Raw genomic sequence first — 15,035 nt, forward strand, 5'->3', positions numbered from 1 at the left:
TAAACACCAGCAAAATAGATATTATTTGTTGTCATTATCTTCCAAATCTTCCTTATGCTGCAGTCCGAGACACGTTAATTGGCATTTCCCACAATAATCACATGTGAGTTTAGTGGTGAATCATACACGATTCCTTCCCACCTCCTGATTTCCAAACAAGTTGCTAGTACCTTAACTACCAAAAACACAAACGTAACAGGCTATATGTAACTCTATAAATTCGTTTTCAAATGCAACTCAACATATATCAAGATATATGATTCAATAGACCAATTTATCATATAAACGAAACATATTATGAGACGTTAAAGTCCAGCAGATTGATCAGGAAATACAATCTATTCAGTTCTTATATTAGCAATATCCATGGGGTGGAATTCTAATATCAGTCTTGTGGTGTTCCATGTGAAGATGATTTCAAGAATTCTAGCGTTCCTGGTATGCAGGTTCCAGACAAAGAACTTGGAAGAATGGCACATACAGAAAATAAGACAAGGATTCCAGGATAATTCCTTGTTTCACCCAACCGGGCTTTGTCAGCCGTGCCTACTCGTATTCTTGTATATCATAGACATGGAACATAATGGATTCAGGCATAATCTTACTACCATCTTATAATTCCACCAGTATGATTTCACTAAATTATTGTTTTATCACTTTTAGGAATATCACCATGAGCTACTGGATGTCACATTTTCTACCATCAGGAATTGTGGGGCATATTATAGACTTACTTCGTTTCTTTCGTAAGATTTCTTAGCAGCCTTTCACCATATGGAGTGGTGTCCAAACTTTTTTCAAAGAGGGCCAGATTTGATGTAGTGAAGGGCCGTGAGGGCCGACAAAAGGGCTAACCCATATTGTTGACCTTTTTTTTAGGATTGAAGTTGTTGAGGTTTTAATACTTCAATTGAAATAATAAAGGATTATGATTGGATATATTAATTGGATGTTTTTTATTGGAAAATCAATAAAAACGATTTTTTAAAAAAAGAAGTTGAGTTTTTTTTAGGATTTTACCCCAGAAAACAAACTGTCACAGGGGCCGGATTAAACCGGATTAGGCCCCTGAAACGGACTTTGGACATGCCTGCCATATGGTCTCTGGGCAGGGCAGTTTACAACAGTAGAATATAGAATTATAAAAGCAGATACAATGTTTGCAGTTGTAAAAACATGTAAAGCCACTCCAAGTGGAGCTATGCCTTCACTATGTTAGATGGACATCGGCAGGGAGGGAGTCCATAGTTCAGGGGCTGCTGCAAAGGAAGCCCTTTCCTGAGCCGCCCGCAGTTTTGAGGGTGGCAGCAGGGCTGGTCCAAGACATTTGGGCAACTGAGGTGAACCACCAAATGCTGCCCCTTCCCTGCCAGCGAAGATGGGGAAGAAGGCTTCACCTGACCTCGAGGGAGTCACACCTACCAAGATCTCGCACACAAGCAGTGGCGTAGCGTGGGTTGTCAGCACCCGGAGCAAGGTAAGTAATTTGCACACCCTAACCCGTGGATTTGCGCCCCCTAACCCGTGGATTTGCGCCCCTAACCCGTGGATTTGCGCCCCCTAACCCTACCCCCCAGATGTTGCGCCCGGTGCGGCCGGCCCCACCTGCACCCCCCACGCTACGCCACTGCACACAAGAAGCTTGGTCAGTAGGGATGGAGACATTCCTTTGGATATTTGGGGCCTAAGTTGTTGTAGGGCAGAGCTCTGCAAACTGTGTGTCACGACACGTTAGTGTGTCGGATGGAGTCTGTAGGTGTGTTGTGCGAACGCTCCCAGGGTTGGAAAAGGATTGGTGGTGGGGGTGTACAAAAATAAAATGAAACTAATAATAATAATTATTATTTATTCTTTATACTACGCCCATCTGGCTGGGCTTCCCCAGCCACTCTGGGCGGCTTCCAAAAAATATATATTAAAATACTGTAATACATTAATTTATGAGGAATTAAAAAAAAGTTTAAACAAACATTTGCCCCCCCAAACCCGGAAGCCTTTCTTCTAGGCATTTTGACAACAGATATCCCAAGTGATAAAAGAAGGGGATTCCTATACACAACAACAGCAGCGAGAATGTTGATCGCTAAGAATTGGGAGGGAAAGAAAATTACTGTACAACGAGAAAAAAATGGCAGATAAAACTTTCTGAATATTTGGAACTTGCAAAAATGACAGAAATAATCAGGAATCAAACCAGCCAAAATTTTATAAAAGACTGGGGATGCTATGGAGGGTACTTTAATAAACATTGCTTCCAAATAAAATCTTTAGTGTGCTTTGATTAATTTTCACAAATTGCATGACCGATGGATAATATAGTGTATATAATGCTGATAATTGATAAGGTGAAAAAGGACACAGTTAAAAAAGGAGGAAATGACCCACAGTGAGGCAGATGGAAGTCACACTGGAAAAGTAGATTATTTACGATTTAAAGTTATGGAGGTGTTGAATTTTTAAATTAATTTTGGGTGTTTTTTCATGATTTTTTCTTTTTTGTACTCTGTGATATTTTTGATGATGAATGGAATAGATGTAATATTGAATGAAATCAATAAAGAGCATTGACCAGGAGGGGGAATGGAAAGGGGTTAGTTTAACCTCCGGTTTGCTAGTAAAACTGAATTACAGTGGTACCTCGGGTTAAGTACTTAATTCGTTCCAGAGGTCCGTTCTTAACCTGAAACTTTTCTTAACCTGAAGCACCACTTTAGCTAATGGGGCCTCCTGCTGCCGCCGTGCTGCCAAAGCACGATTTCTGTTCTCATCCTGAAGCAAAGTTCTTAACCCAAGGTACTGTTTCTGTGTTAGCGGAGTCTGTAACCTGAAGCGTATGTAACCTGAGGTACCATTGTATTGTGTCGTGAAATCATGCATGTCTACAAAATGTGTCACCAGCGTAGAAAGTTTGGAAAGCTCTGCTGTAGGGCTTTAAGCACTAATGTGAGCACCTCAAATTACATTTGCAAATGAACTGGCAAAGCAGCGCTAGACTGGAGCACACACTCAGAAGCATTGCCTACACCTGCAATAAAATCAAGGGCTGGATCCTGAGGTGCCCTAGTGGGTGTACCACTTCAGAGCTGGAGTTTGGGGATGCTTTTCTTTCTTTTTAATGTTGCTGTACGCTGTGGTCTAAACCACTGAGCCTAGGGCTTGCCAATCAGAAGGTCGGTGGTTCAAATCCCCACAACAGGGTGATCTCCCATTGCTCAGTCCCAGCTCCTGCCAACCTGGCAGTTCGAAAGCACGTCCAAGTGCAAGTAGATAAATAGGTACCACTCCGGCGGGAAGGTAAACGGCGTTTCCGTGCGCTGCTCTGGTTTCGCCAAAAGCGGCTTATTCATACTGGCCACATGACCTGGAAGCTGTCTGCGGACAAACGCCGGCTCCCTTGGCCAGTAAAGCGAGATGAGCACCGCAACCCCAGAGTCGTTTGTGACTGGACTTAACTGTCAGGGGTCCTTTACCTTTACCTTTTTACGTGAAAGAGTCCTGTCACTCCTGTAGGCTGTAGAAGTAGCATCGAGAGCTGGGAGAACAGCAGTTACAAGTACAGTCATACCTCGGGACAAATACACTTCAGGATAAGTATTTTCGGGTTGTACTCCGTGGCGACCCAGAAATAACGGAGCCCATTGCTTCCGGGTTTCGCTGCTCGTGCATGCACAGATGTTCAAAATGACGTCACACGCATGCACGGAAGCGGTGAAACACGACACGCGCAGACGCACTATTGCGTCTTACGTTCTGTTCAGGATGCGAACGGGGCTCCGGAACGGATCCCATTCGCATCCCGAGATAGCACTGTACAGTGGTACCTTGGGTTACAGACACTAACCCAGAGATAGTACCTCGGGTTAATAACTTTGCTTCAGGATGAGAACAGAAATCACGCGGCGGCAGCGAGAGGCCCCATTAGCTAAAGTGGTACCTCAGGTTAAGAACAGTTTCAGGTTAAGAACGGACCTCCAGAATGAATTAAGTTCTTAACCCTAGGTACCACTGTATGAGCTGTGAAGCAGAGAATCCCTGATTCAGATCTCATCTCTCTCTACCACGAACTCATGATGGCTTTAGGGAAGACGCAAAGTGGAGGCAGGAAGTAGTGTTGGTGGAAAGCTGATAATGCAGCGTTTTTCAAAAACGGAACGGCAATGAGACACGTTAGGCATATGTCTTTATTAAGCAGCATGTCAGGAACAGCATGTACACAAATTACAAAAGAATAGAATGTGCTGAAAACTGAAACCGCCCAAAGCAATTTAAAACACCTTCTTTTGGGCTGGAACCTCCTCTTCTGCACCTTCATCTCAAGGCAGGTAATGCTTCCTTGCATAAATATAATGAAAGCGCTAGGATGTCGCAGCTATGTGACACTCCTGGGTAGCTCAGATGGGAGAGCATGGGGCTCTTAATCTAAGGGTTGTGGGTTTGAGCCCCATGTTGGGCAAAAGTTACAATTCTGTGATACAATTTTGTGATTCCCACAAAATCATTAATCTGAGCTTTAAGAAAAGTTCCCTCTCTTTGTGCCTGTTAATGAGCTGAGGCAGATGCACAAATGAATTGTCACACGGTGCAGGCAAGGAACAAAGCATGCTTTGTGTTTATTAGGCTTTTTCTTTTAGTGTGGGGTATCTGGTGGCGAATTTGCGCAGCTGGTAAAAAACAAAACACAACCCCATGAGCAGGAAGGCTCCCAAATGGCTTGCCATATGTTGAAGCAAATGCACATTACTATCCAAAGAGAGGATTTCCATATGACTATTGCCCAGAGTCTAAAATTAATCTACAAACTCCTTCAACCTCAGTCTCCCTCATCTGCAGTATGGGTATGATAATAGCACTGAACTATCTAACTATCTAAAGGGACGCAGGTAGCGCTGTGGGTTAAACCACAGAGCCTAGGACTTGCCAATCAGAAGGTCGGCGGTTCGAATCCCCGCAATGGGGTGAGCTCCTGTTGCTCGCTCCCTGCTTCTGCCAACCTAGCAGTTCGAAAGCATGTCAAAGTGCAAGTAGATAAATAGGTACCGCTCCGGCGGGAAGGTAAATGGCGTTTCCGTGCACTGCTCTGGTTCGCCAAAAGCGGCATAGTCATGTTGACCACATGACCCGGAAGCTGTCTGCGGACAACACCGGCTCCCTTGGCCAGTAACGTGAGATGAGCGCCGCAACCCCACAGTTGGTCACGACTGGACCTAATGGTCAGGGGTCCCTTTACCTTTATCTAACATTGCATTAAGGTTAATGCTGAAGTCTTACAGCTGAAAAGGCACACAATGGTTCAAAAACATTTAGGCCAGGGGTCTGCAACCTTTTAAGACAAAAAGAGCCACTTGGACCCGTTTCCGAAGGAAAAAAAACTGGGAGCCGCAAAACTCGTCATTATAAAAATAATTTTTTTGTCACTTTTTTATTATTACTTTGTTTGACCCCTCAGAATTACTCCTCCTCATAGAAATAAACGTTAAATTAACAAGTTACCTTTGTGTGTGTGTGTGTCTGTGTGTTCTTCACTCCCCTTCAAAACAGTGACCAGCGTACATGCCCCCTTTCAATGCAATGACCAGCATACATGCCCCTTACAATGTAGCGGGCGGGCGGGAAGGTGATGTCGGGACGGTGCGTGACTAACGACGTCACAGCCAGTACAGCGCCCACCACAGTGGGGAGTGCTGGGGCGCACAATGCGCCTCCTCCCCTCGCTAGTATCCGCCCCGGAGCCGTGGCAAAGGTGTAAAAGAGCCACATGCGGCTCCGGAGCCACGGGTTGCAGACCCCTGATTTAGGCCATAACAAATTTGTGGGTCTTTGTCGTGCCACAGGATCCCCCTTCACTTCTTTCCACTCTCATTTCCTTTAATGTGACAGACTCATAGGACTAGCGGCCTTTTGCTAGATGAATACAAACGGATCACTTTTAATATTTAAAAAGTGCTATTTGAATAAATGCCACAGGCATATATGGGGTGAACATCAAACTGAAGACCACTGAGGTTCACATCCAGCCTCTTTCTAGTTTGTTTGTTTGTTTGTTTATTTGATTTATTTAACCCTTCATGTGCCACCATCCCCATCTTTTCTCTATAGCTGCTCAAGGCTGCCAACATTGGGGGGAGAAATATAACTTTTTAAAAGTAAAGGCGGCCCAATGAAAAAAATGCAAAATATTTTCCCACCCTCCCAATGACCGCCGTCCCCAAGGCAAGCTCTGTGGCTGGTTGCCTCTAAATTTCATCAGTCAAATTTCATCAAAAGCTTCCCCCCCCCCCCGCTGAAAGTGGGCGCAGGGAACGCGCCTGCGGCTGCAGGCAAAGTCAGAAGGGGGCGCTGTCGCCACGACCTGCGGTTTCCAAGCTGCCGGATTCCTGCTCTCTCCAGCCCACCTAAGATGCAGGCGAGGAAATGATGGGGCGATTTGCAGCTGCCCGGGCCTCTGTTGCAGCTCAGCTGATGGAGCGAGCAGCACCGCGCGGGGGCCCCTTGGCAGCGCTGGCGGATGGGCAAATGGTACCCTTTCCTGCATTGCTAACACCGCCATCCCCAGCAGCCGCCGGTGTCATTCATTCCAGGACTCCTGGGCTGGGTCTGCAAAGCTCTCTTTCCTCCCTCCAGCAGAGGAGCGGTGTCTTCCCGGGAACTGACGGAGATGGCGAGGAACAGACTGTGTCTGTTTGGGGCGCGCATATGTCTGGTATACAAAGCTGTGCGAACTGCTGGCTGCTCAATGCCAGGTTTTGCAGGGATTAACACTCTTTCTCGGTGCTTCCCTCCTCTCTCTCGCTGCCTGCACTGTTCTGGAGTCCTGCATGCCTACGTTTCTGCATGCAGGGTGGGGCAAAGAACAGACCTGGCTTCAAATCCCCGATGTAAAATTAATCTTGGGCTAGGCAAGGATCTGAACACACTGTCACTTTAAAGCAGGTGTTAGAAGCATATAACCCAGAGATGCATTTTAAATAAAAGCACACATTCTACTTGTTATGTACTGAAGTTCTCACCCTGGGCCAGCAGGGGGATACTGATAGTTATTGCAAATAAGGGATCGAAAGTGACGTTCAGTGGTTGGATAGTTTTAGAAAATTGTTACAGTTACATTGTACTGGAGCTCTATATAAGCAGGCTGACTGAACCCTTCAGTTCAGTTCTGTCCTGGCCTGTGAATAAACAAGAGCTGTCTGAGGAATCGCTGTGTCGTCTGATATGTTCACCCACAACTTAACACTACTCATGTAAAAACACACTGATTCCTGGACAATCCACGGGCTGGATTTAAAAGGCGATTGGGCCAGATCCAGACCCTGGGCCTTAGTTTGCCTACGCATGGTATAGTGTAATGCAGCCCAAGTCTACCTTACAAGGCTGCTGTGAAAATAAAATGAGATCATATCCACTTAAGGATATACATATAGTATATGTATATACTCACTATCTCTTCATTACTCTCTTCTCTACTTTTGTTTTGCAACTATGGATTCCACCTGTCAGTTATCCTTCTGTCTTCCTATTATCTCTACCCATTCTTCTCGGTTTCTGTAGTAGCAGGGTGGAACATCTGGTGCCCGGGCCTAATCTTGCCTCCCAGGGCTTTCTAGAGGGCCTGCCACACCTCTTCCAGTCTGCCATGCCCGCTGCGCATCATGTTCCAGCTGTCAGTCATGCCCTTGCACCCTTCCCTGCCTTATTCTTCCCACACTGAGCTCAATTCTGCCTTTATTATGGTGCAGAGTGAGTGTTTGGTGGGTCAGGTAGAAGGCACACCTGCATCTTTCTCATTTGAACCTATAGTACCTGTCATTCTACTACTTTAGCTGCAGTCCCATACCCAAACTAATTTCACCAAACTAAATAACACTTACTTCTGAGCAGTATGCCTAGGCATACTGTGTGTTTCAAGCGCTTCACATACAGTTCTGTGGAGTCAGGACAGGCCTGGTTTCTACAGCATTAAAGTAGATCTAATGATGTGCACAGGACACAGGTGGCACTGTGGGTTAAACCACAGAGCCTAGGACTTGCCGATCAGAAGGTTGGCGGTTCGAATCCCCGCAACGGGATGAGCTCCCGTTGCTCGCTCCCTGCTCCTGCCAACCTAGCAGTTCGAAAGCACATCAAAGTGCAAGTAGATAAATAGGTACTGCTCCGGCGGGAAGGTAAACGGCATTTCCGTGTGCTGCTCTGGTTCGCCAGAAGCAGCTTAGTCCTGCTGGCCACATGACCCGGAAGCTGTACACCGGCTCCCTCGGCCAATAAAGCGAGATGAGTGCGCAACCCCAGAGTCGGTCACGATTGGACCTAATGGTCAGGGGTCCCTTTACCTTTACCTTTAATGATGTGCACACACATGTGGGAATCAGACTTTGGTGACTGGCAACTGAGTGCATGAACTGACATAACGTAACTAACACTATTGCATGTGTAGTGAGATAACATGAAACTGTCTCCGGTGTTATGTTTGTGACGGACCATTCACACATGCGGCTAGTCTATGGATTTTGTACATCGAGTGATGAGCCTGCATGTGTGTGAACCAGGCCAAAATTCATTTCCATAGTGTGTGTGCATAATTGTACCAATAAGCCAGCAGTTCTCAGTCGTGCGGCTATATATTTGACTTAATCTTTGTGTTGTGTGCAAATGTGTCTTTGTCATTCAACCTTGCCTGACTGTTCCTCATTATCACATTGAAAGTGCAAAGTCACTTTCATTCTCACAACAAACAGTGGTGATTTCATTTCATTTCTTTTAAAAAGAGGAGCTTCTTCAAGCCTGCCTGCAAGCAAACAACTTTGATTCAGAAGCCCCGATTTATCAGCGGATCCCTAAGCATTCTGCACGTGTTCAGATGCACTATTGTCATGTTAACCTCTTCTCTCCCCCGTCCAGTATTCATAACAGCTTCTGGGGCTCAAGTTGAAGCACACTGTTTAGTATAGCTTCTTATTCCATTTTTCGGATGGACACAGGCGAGATTGAGTGACATCAATCCACTGAGAGAGGTTTGGAAAGCGGGTGGTCTCCCACATCTAAGGAACAATCAGTAAATCAACGATTTACTTGCAGGTAAAAAAAATTGTGTAGGATCGGGATGAAGGAGTACTTGGTATCGGCTGGATCCTGTCCTTTGTTTTAAATGCCAGTGGCCAAGAGAAGTCAAAACATATGCGTATGCAGAGACCCCTTTATTTTCCCTCCTCACCTGGTAATCGCAACCTACGTCTTCTCTCTCTCAGCACCCCAATACACACCTGAGATTGTAAACGGCAGGGTCTTCCAGGATTAAAAGGGCGTGGAGGGGCTTCCGAGAAGGAGGACCCCCGCCCCCTCCCACACACATCCACGCAGCAGGGATGCTCAGATCTGTGTCTCCAGCGCCCGAAGGGTTAAAGCAGACAGCAGGAGAATAAGGCGCGCACACGCGCGCACATGCACACACACACACGCACACGCAACACACACACACACCCCGTCCGTCGGGGTGTGCAGCCAACAGCCATCCTGCACGACAGCCGGCCTCTGCGTGTCTGTGTTTGTGTGAAAGTGGGAGACGCGCGCACGCGCCACCGGGAAAGAAGGATGACCCGCCAGGGGCCGGACGCGAGGAGGTAAACAAACAATAAGACCACCTCCCCCCCCTCCCCCGCCCCATTTCGCCCTCCTGCTCGGAACCCCAGGAAGGGTGAATCGCCCCCCCCCCCGGACGGAGATTCCCCGAGACCCCCTTGCCAATGGGGCGGAAGAAAGCTGGCTTGGCCGGCTGGAGATGGGGTCGGCGCGGGGAGTGAAGACCCCGGCCACACATACACACACCTGGCTTGTTTACACGGCTAAAAGGAAAAGCCCAACCCGGATCAAGAGGGAATCCACATTGTCGGGTAGGAAATGGGAAGCATGGAGGGAGATGGGCAATTGAGGAGGGGGCCTCTCATATGTATATGTGTGTGTGTGTGTATGTGAATATATATATATCTGGAGTCTCTATTGTAGTTCCCTATCCACCCACCTTAAAAGTTTACAGGGGCCAAACCGCTCACCCATCTATTTTAGGGTACCAGGTGGAATATTGTGGGGAGGGGGAAACAGCCTTGGCGGTGGGCCAACCCTCCACCAGTGTCTTGGGGCTGGGAAGAGGAGATGAAAACAACACAAAGGGGCAGAATTGGGACGGGAAGACTTTGTGCTCCATGGGCATTCCTTAGCTCTGATCCAAGGGTTTTGTGTGTTGTGCATGTTCTGTAGGGGCGTCGGGGGACAAGGGATCGGAAATCACATCTTTATTTAGATTTAAAGTCCGCCCCTTTCCTATGTTTCAAGGCAGATAACGGCATGCATGTTTCTCTCGGCTATCCTGCAAGGCGGCGTAATTGTCAGCACTGCTCCCATTTTACAGATCGTAAATTAGCAAGGAGAGACAGGGGCTTGCCCAGCACCAGTACCAAGATCTGTGGCAGGGCTGGGATCAGTGGCCACGGCTCTGTTCAATGGCTCTAATGCAGCCCCGGGTTTAGGAACTGTGGGGAATCTGTAAGGGCAGCAGACAGAAGATCTGGTAGAGCACATCACTTTGCCTTTAAGCAAGTCCCCCAGAGTTGTGGCAGAGCAAAACCCCCAATCTCTCATTATAGGACACCCTGGCAGGCCTGTCTAGACCACTTCCCACTCCTCTGCAGGAGAATCTGTGTGAGTTGGTGGGCATGATTAAGTATCAGCTGCTATATATGGTAATGTTGGTAGGGGGCATGCAGCGGAAGCGAGCCTTTCTCCCCACCTCTGGAGAGTCAACAGAGGGCAGAAACCTCATTAGATGGACAAATGACATATGAGTGATACCTGGATGTGGACACTGTGACCTTTTCCCCTCTTCTAGTCAGGAAACGGCTGTGATTTGGTGTGGGTTAGTGCATTCCTGGCATAATAACCCCTCCCTGTGCAGGAGAAGTGTCTGAACCTTGAGTGTTTGGGTGAAGGATCGCTGCATAAACAGCTCCTCTCCGCAGCCACCCCAGAAATAGAAGCCTTTCCGTCTTGGAGAAATAAACCTCTTGAATACACAGTTGCTCAGCCTTAGCCAGAGAGGCGGCTGCATCACTCTAGCAAGACAAACTTGCACTTCCCATTTGTTTGGGTCTTTGGTGCTTTTTGGGAAGATACAATCCCCTTGTGAATTAACCTGACGCCGAGACCAAAACCACCCTCTGTAGTAACCAGGGCTGACACCGATCGCGGCAGGAACACACCCACCCATCTCATATCACGCTGCGAATTAGCCACAGGGACCGGTTAAATATTGAATGAGTGAAACAGGGCAGAAAGCGGAATGAAAGGAGACCCAGCCTGACCAGGGCCAAAGCCTGCGGGAGACAGCGGGTCAACAGCTCAGCAGTGTGTGGAGGGGTGCCTGAGAATTGGGACCCCTGTGTTTGGAAGCGACCCAAACAGAAGGAGTAAATGAAGTCTAGGGAGACCAAGGCTGTGCATGGTGGAAGCTGGAACTTCTGGTTCCTGTTCCCAACTGCAAAGCAATTGCTGGCCTAGTGCAGGGAGACTGGGAGCAGCTCTGCGGCAGGCTGACCTAGTTTAATTTACCGGGCTGGTGGTGAATCCCATCCACTCCTCTCCCCCACCCCCACTAAAACCGGTGGAAGAATCAATGGGATTTTTCTGTAACTAGAAAGCAGACACCAGAGGGGTAGACGTGCTAATCAACTCCATCAAAGATAACAAGGACGCATGAAGCTCAAATTGGTACAAATTTATTGTGGCATCACTTGAGCCCATTTTTGTCAGGTGCAGACATCATCTAATAACTTAACCAGCGGCTGGGGGCCAGGCCTGGAAACTGAGAGAGGGCTGGATCAAAGGAGAAGCAAGCTAGAATTCCTGGATTTGAATGTGTGCGCCAGGTGTGCACCCTGGATCAAATTTGGATCAGGACCCACAAGCCAGTTCAACATTTCCACCTCCAAGTGTTATTAGTAAGGACTTCAGCATGTGCCAGCGTGGGGCGAGGAGAACACAGATTTGGTCCAAGGCAGATCAGCTGCTTCTGTGTCGCTTCCTGGGCTGTTCCATTCCTCCAGGCAAGCCAGGGAGGAAGGAAGCACTTGGTGAATTGCCTAGCAACTATCTGATGTTGTTACCATTGGGAGGGAAGGGCTGCAGGGATATGGGTGGCGCTGTGGTCTAAACCACTGAACCTAGGGCTTGCCGATCAGAAGGTCGGCGGTTTGAATATCTGCGACGGGGTGAGTTCCCATTGCTCGGTCCCAGCTCCTGCCAACCTAGCAGCAGTGGCGTACTGTGGGTTGTCAGCACCCGGGGCAAGGCAAGTAATTTGTGCCCCCTAACCCATGGATTTGCGCCCCCTAACCCGTGGATTTGCGCCCCTAACCCCCAGATGTTGCGCCCGGTGCAGCCGACCCCCCCTGCACCCCCCACGCTACGTCACTGCCTAGCAGTTTGAAAGCACACCAGTGCAAGTAGATAAATGGGTACTGCTCCAGTGGGAAGGTAAACGGCGTTTCCATGCACTGCTCTGGTTTCGTCAGAAGCGGCTTAGTCATGCTGGCCACAGGACCCAGAAGCTGTCTGAGGACAAATGCTGGCTCCCTCGGCCTATAGAGCGAGATGAGCCGGGACCTAACAGTCAGGGGTACCTTTACCTTTATCTGATGTTGTTACCATTGGGAGGGAAGGACTGCAAGTTTGTGAGCGGGGTCCACTTGGTGGAAATTGTAGAGAGACTGGCCTGCAGCATCTAAAACCTACTGGAACAGGAAGTGCAGGAACAGGAAAAACTGATTATACAGTGAAGAAAGCTTTGGCGGGGGTAATGAGAGAAGAGAGGAGAACATATTTCAGAGGAGTTTATCCCCCACCCCCAGCTACAATTTCCAAACTACAGTTCACAGTATTGTTGGGGAGAAGTTATGTGTCTTTAATGTGTGGTGTGCATGCAGCCAAGACTGAGAAGGAAACAATGGTTTTGTTTTAGTTGACTGTATACACACACCCGTGGGAGCCTTTTTGGCTGGAGTGTGGGGTAAAAACCGTGTGTGTGTGTGTGTGTGTGTGTGTGTGTCTGTGTGTCTTTGAAGCTCAGAGGCTAATAGTTTTCACAAGCCCTGATGCAAGGTGCAATCCAGGTCTCCGCTGTGTGTGGTGCATTCCACGCCCTGAGTGCTTTCCTTTTAAGCTGGACTTTTTATGTTCACGATCCACATTCCTTCATTCCCCTCCTCAGGGCGGGTCCAGGAGAAAGGAATCTGGGCCCTGGGAAGGGAAAGGAGACCTGTTGTAGAGGATTAGAACAGGAAGAAGAGAGCGTCCTAGACTTCTGCTGTGTTGTGTGCGGACGGTGGGTGAAAGGATTTAGAGAGCTAAGCCCTCCAAATGCATGGCTGGGAGCTTTGAGGGGGCCCCTTGTCTCCTGATGGGAAGGGGCATTAGTGGGAAGGAGCAGGGAGAATTATTCATCCGGAGTCCCTCCCTGGTCTCCCCCTTTTTTCCCCTTTCTAAGCCGATTTAAAGTCAGGTGACAGCTTCTTCCCCTGCAAACTTTCTAATCCCAACTTCAATGGAAGAGTTTGGAGTGGGAGGCAGACGGATAAGTGGGAACCAGAGAAAGTACTTAGTGGTCTAATCCCCACGCCCCAACAGACCCCAAATCCTGGCTTCCACCCTCTTGGCCAAAATCACCTAGACTCACTAAAGGAGGGACAAAGCCTGTGGGCATCTTGCTGGGCACTTTTGAGAGCAGAATGTGGGACCAGATGTTCTCAGCTTAGGTCTTTATAAAGAGGCCCAGATTCTTTCTTCTCCTGGGTCTCCTCCCTCTCCGGTTGCTTAATGGGAAAATGATGAAATCAGTTCACAGGGTAGGAAGGACAGGTAACTCCCTGGGGCCTCATCTTTATGATAGGAGGGTGGCCTCCAACATTTCTCCAATGAAAATAGGTCCATCAACAGTGCTTTGCTTCTAGAAAAAAAAGGTGCCAGCGCTGTGTACCCATGCGAAATCCCAGGAAAAAATCCCACTGATAATAATTTTATCACTTAGACTCACTCTGACCCCTTATATGGGATTTGGTATATAAATTTTCCCTTGGCTTTTTTGCTGGCACATGTAGGACCAGCATGGATAGCTGGTCCTCCCTTTATGGTCTTGATTTATGGGCTACTACTAAAATGAGGCTGTGTTTTAAGCTGTATTTTAATTAACTGGTTGTTGTTGTTGTTGTTGTTCTATTACATTTTATTGTAATTCATATTTGGTGTTAGCCGCCCTGGCCGGAGAGGGCGGGGTATAAATAAATTTATTTATTTATTTATTTATACATACATACATCATACATACATACATACATACATACCCCTGGGCTTTCCCAGCCACTCTGGGCAGCTTCCAGCATATATAAAAATATGGCAAAACATTAAACATTAAAAAAACTTCCTTCAGATGTCTTCTAAAAGTTGTATAGTTACTTAGCTCCTTGGCTCGGGGGTTGGATAACGTCATACCCTCCAACATTTCTCCGATGAAAATAGGGACGTCCTAAGGAAAAGTGGGACATTCCGGAATCAAATCAGAAACCTGGATGGCTTCTGTAAATCTGGAACATTCCCTGGAGAACAGGGACACTCGGAGGGTCTGGTGTGATGGGGGCCTAATTTTCCACCAGGCCCACATAGCCAGCCTTTTCCGTCAAGTCTGAAGTTAGAGCGAAACCCTCTCTCTCCCACCTTCATTCTGGCTCAGCAATTCTCTTTCCGTGGGAGGGCGTTCCTAACAGGCAAATACCAATACAGGCATAATAAAATGTATTCTCGAAGGGGAGATCAGTTAGAAAGGAGAGGCTGGTGGTATTTTTCAAAAAATAAAAATGAACCTACCCTCGTTAGCTGCCACAACTGAGTCTCAGGGGCTGTGTACACACCATGCATTTAAAACAGATTTTTCTCCCCAAAGAATACCGGGAACTGTAGTTTGTTATGGGTGCTGAGCATTGCAGCACTGCAAGGCATAAACT

The 15,035-nt window shown here is 47.6% G+C and overlaps 1 protein-coding gene across 1 annotated transcript in view; it reads left to right on the forward strand.

The window, feature by feature from the left end:
• Positions 1-9,463: 9,463 nt before the first annotated feature.
• Positions 9,464-15,035, forward strand: part of CCDC120 (coiled-coil domain containing 120) — a 41,119-nt gene continuing 35,547 nt past the window's right edge. The window contains exon 1 of the mRNA XM_081894344.1: positions 9,464-9,611. The gene's annotated coding sequence lies outside the window, so the exon portion shown is untranslated. The remainder of the gene's footprint in view (positions 9,612-15,035) is intronic.

The sequence above is a fragment of the Podarcis melisellensis genome (assembly GCF_964234715.1).
Source record: "Podarcis melisellensis genome assembly, chromosome: 17".
NCBI classification, from domain to species: Eukaryota; Metazoa; Chordata; class Lepidosauria; order Squamata; family Lacertidae; genus Podarcis; species Podarcis melisellensis.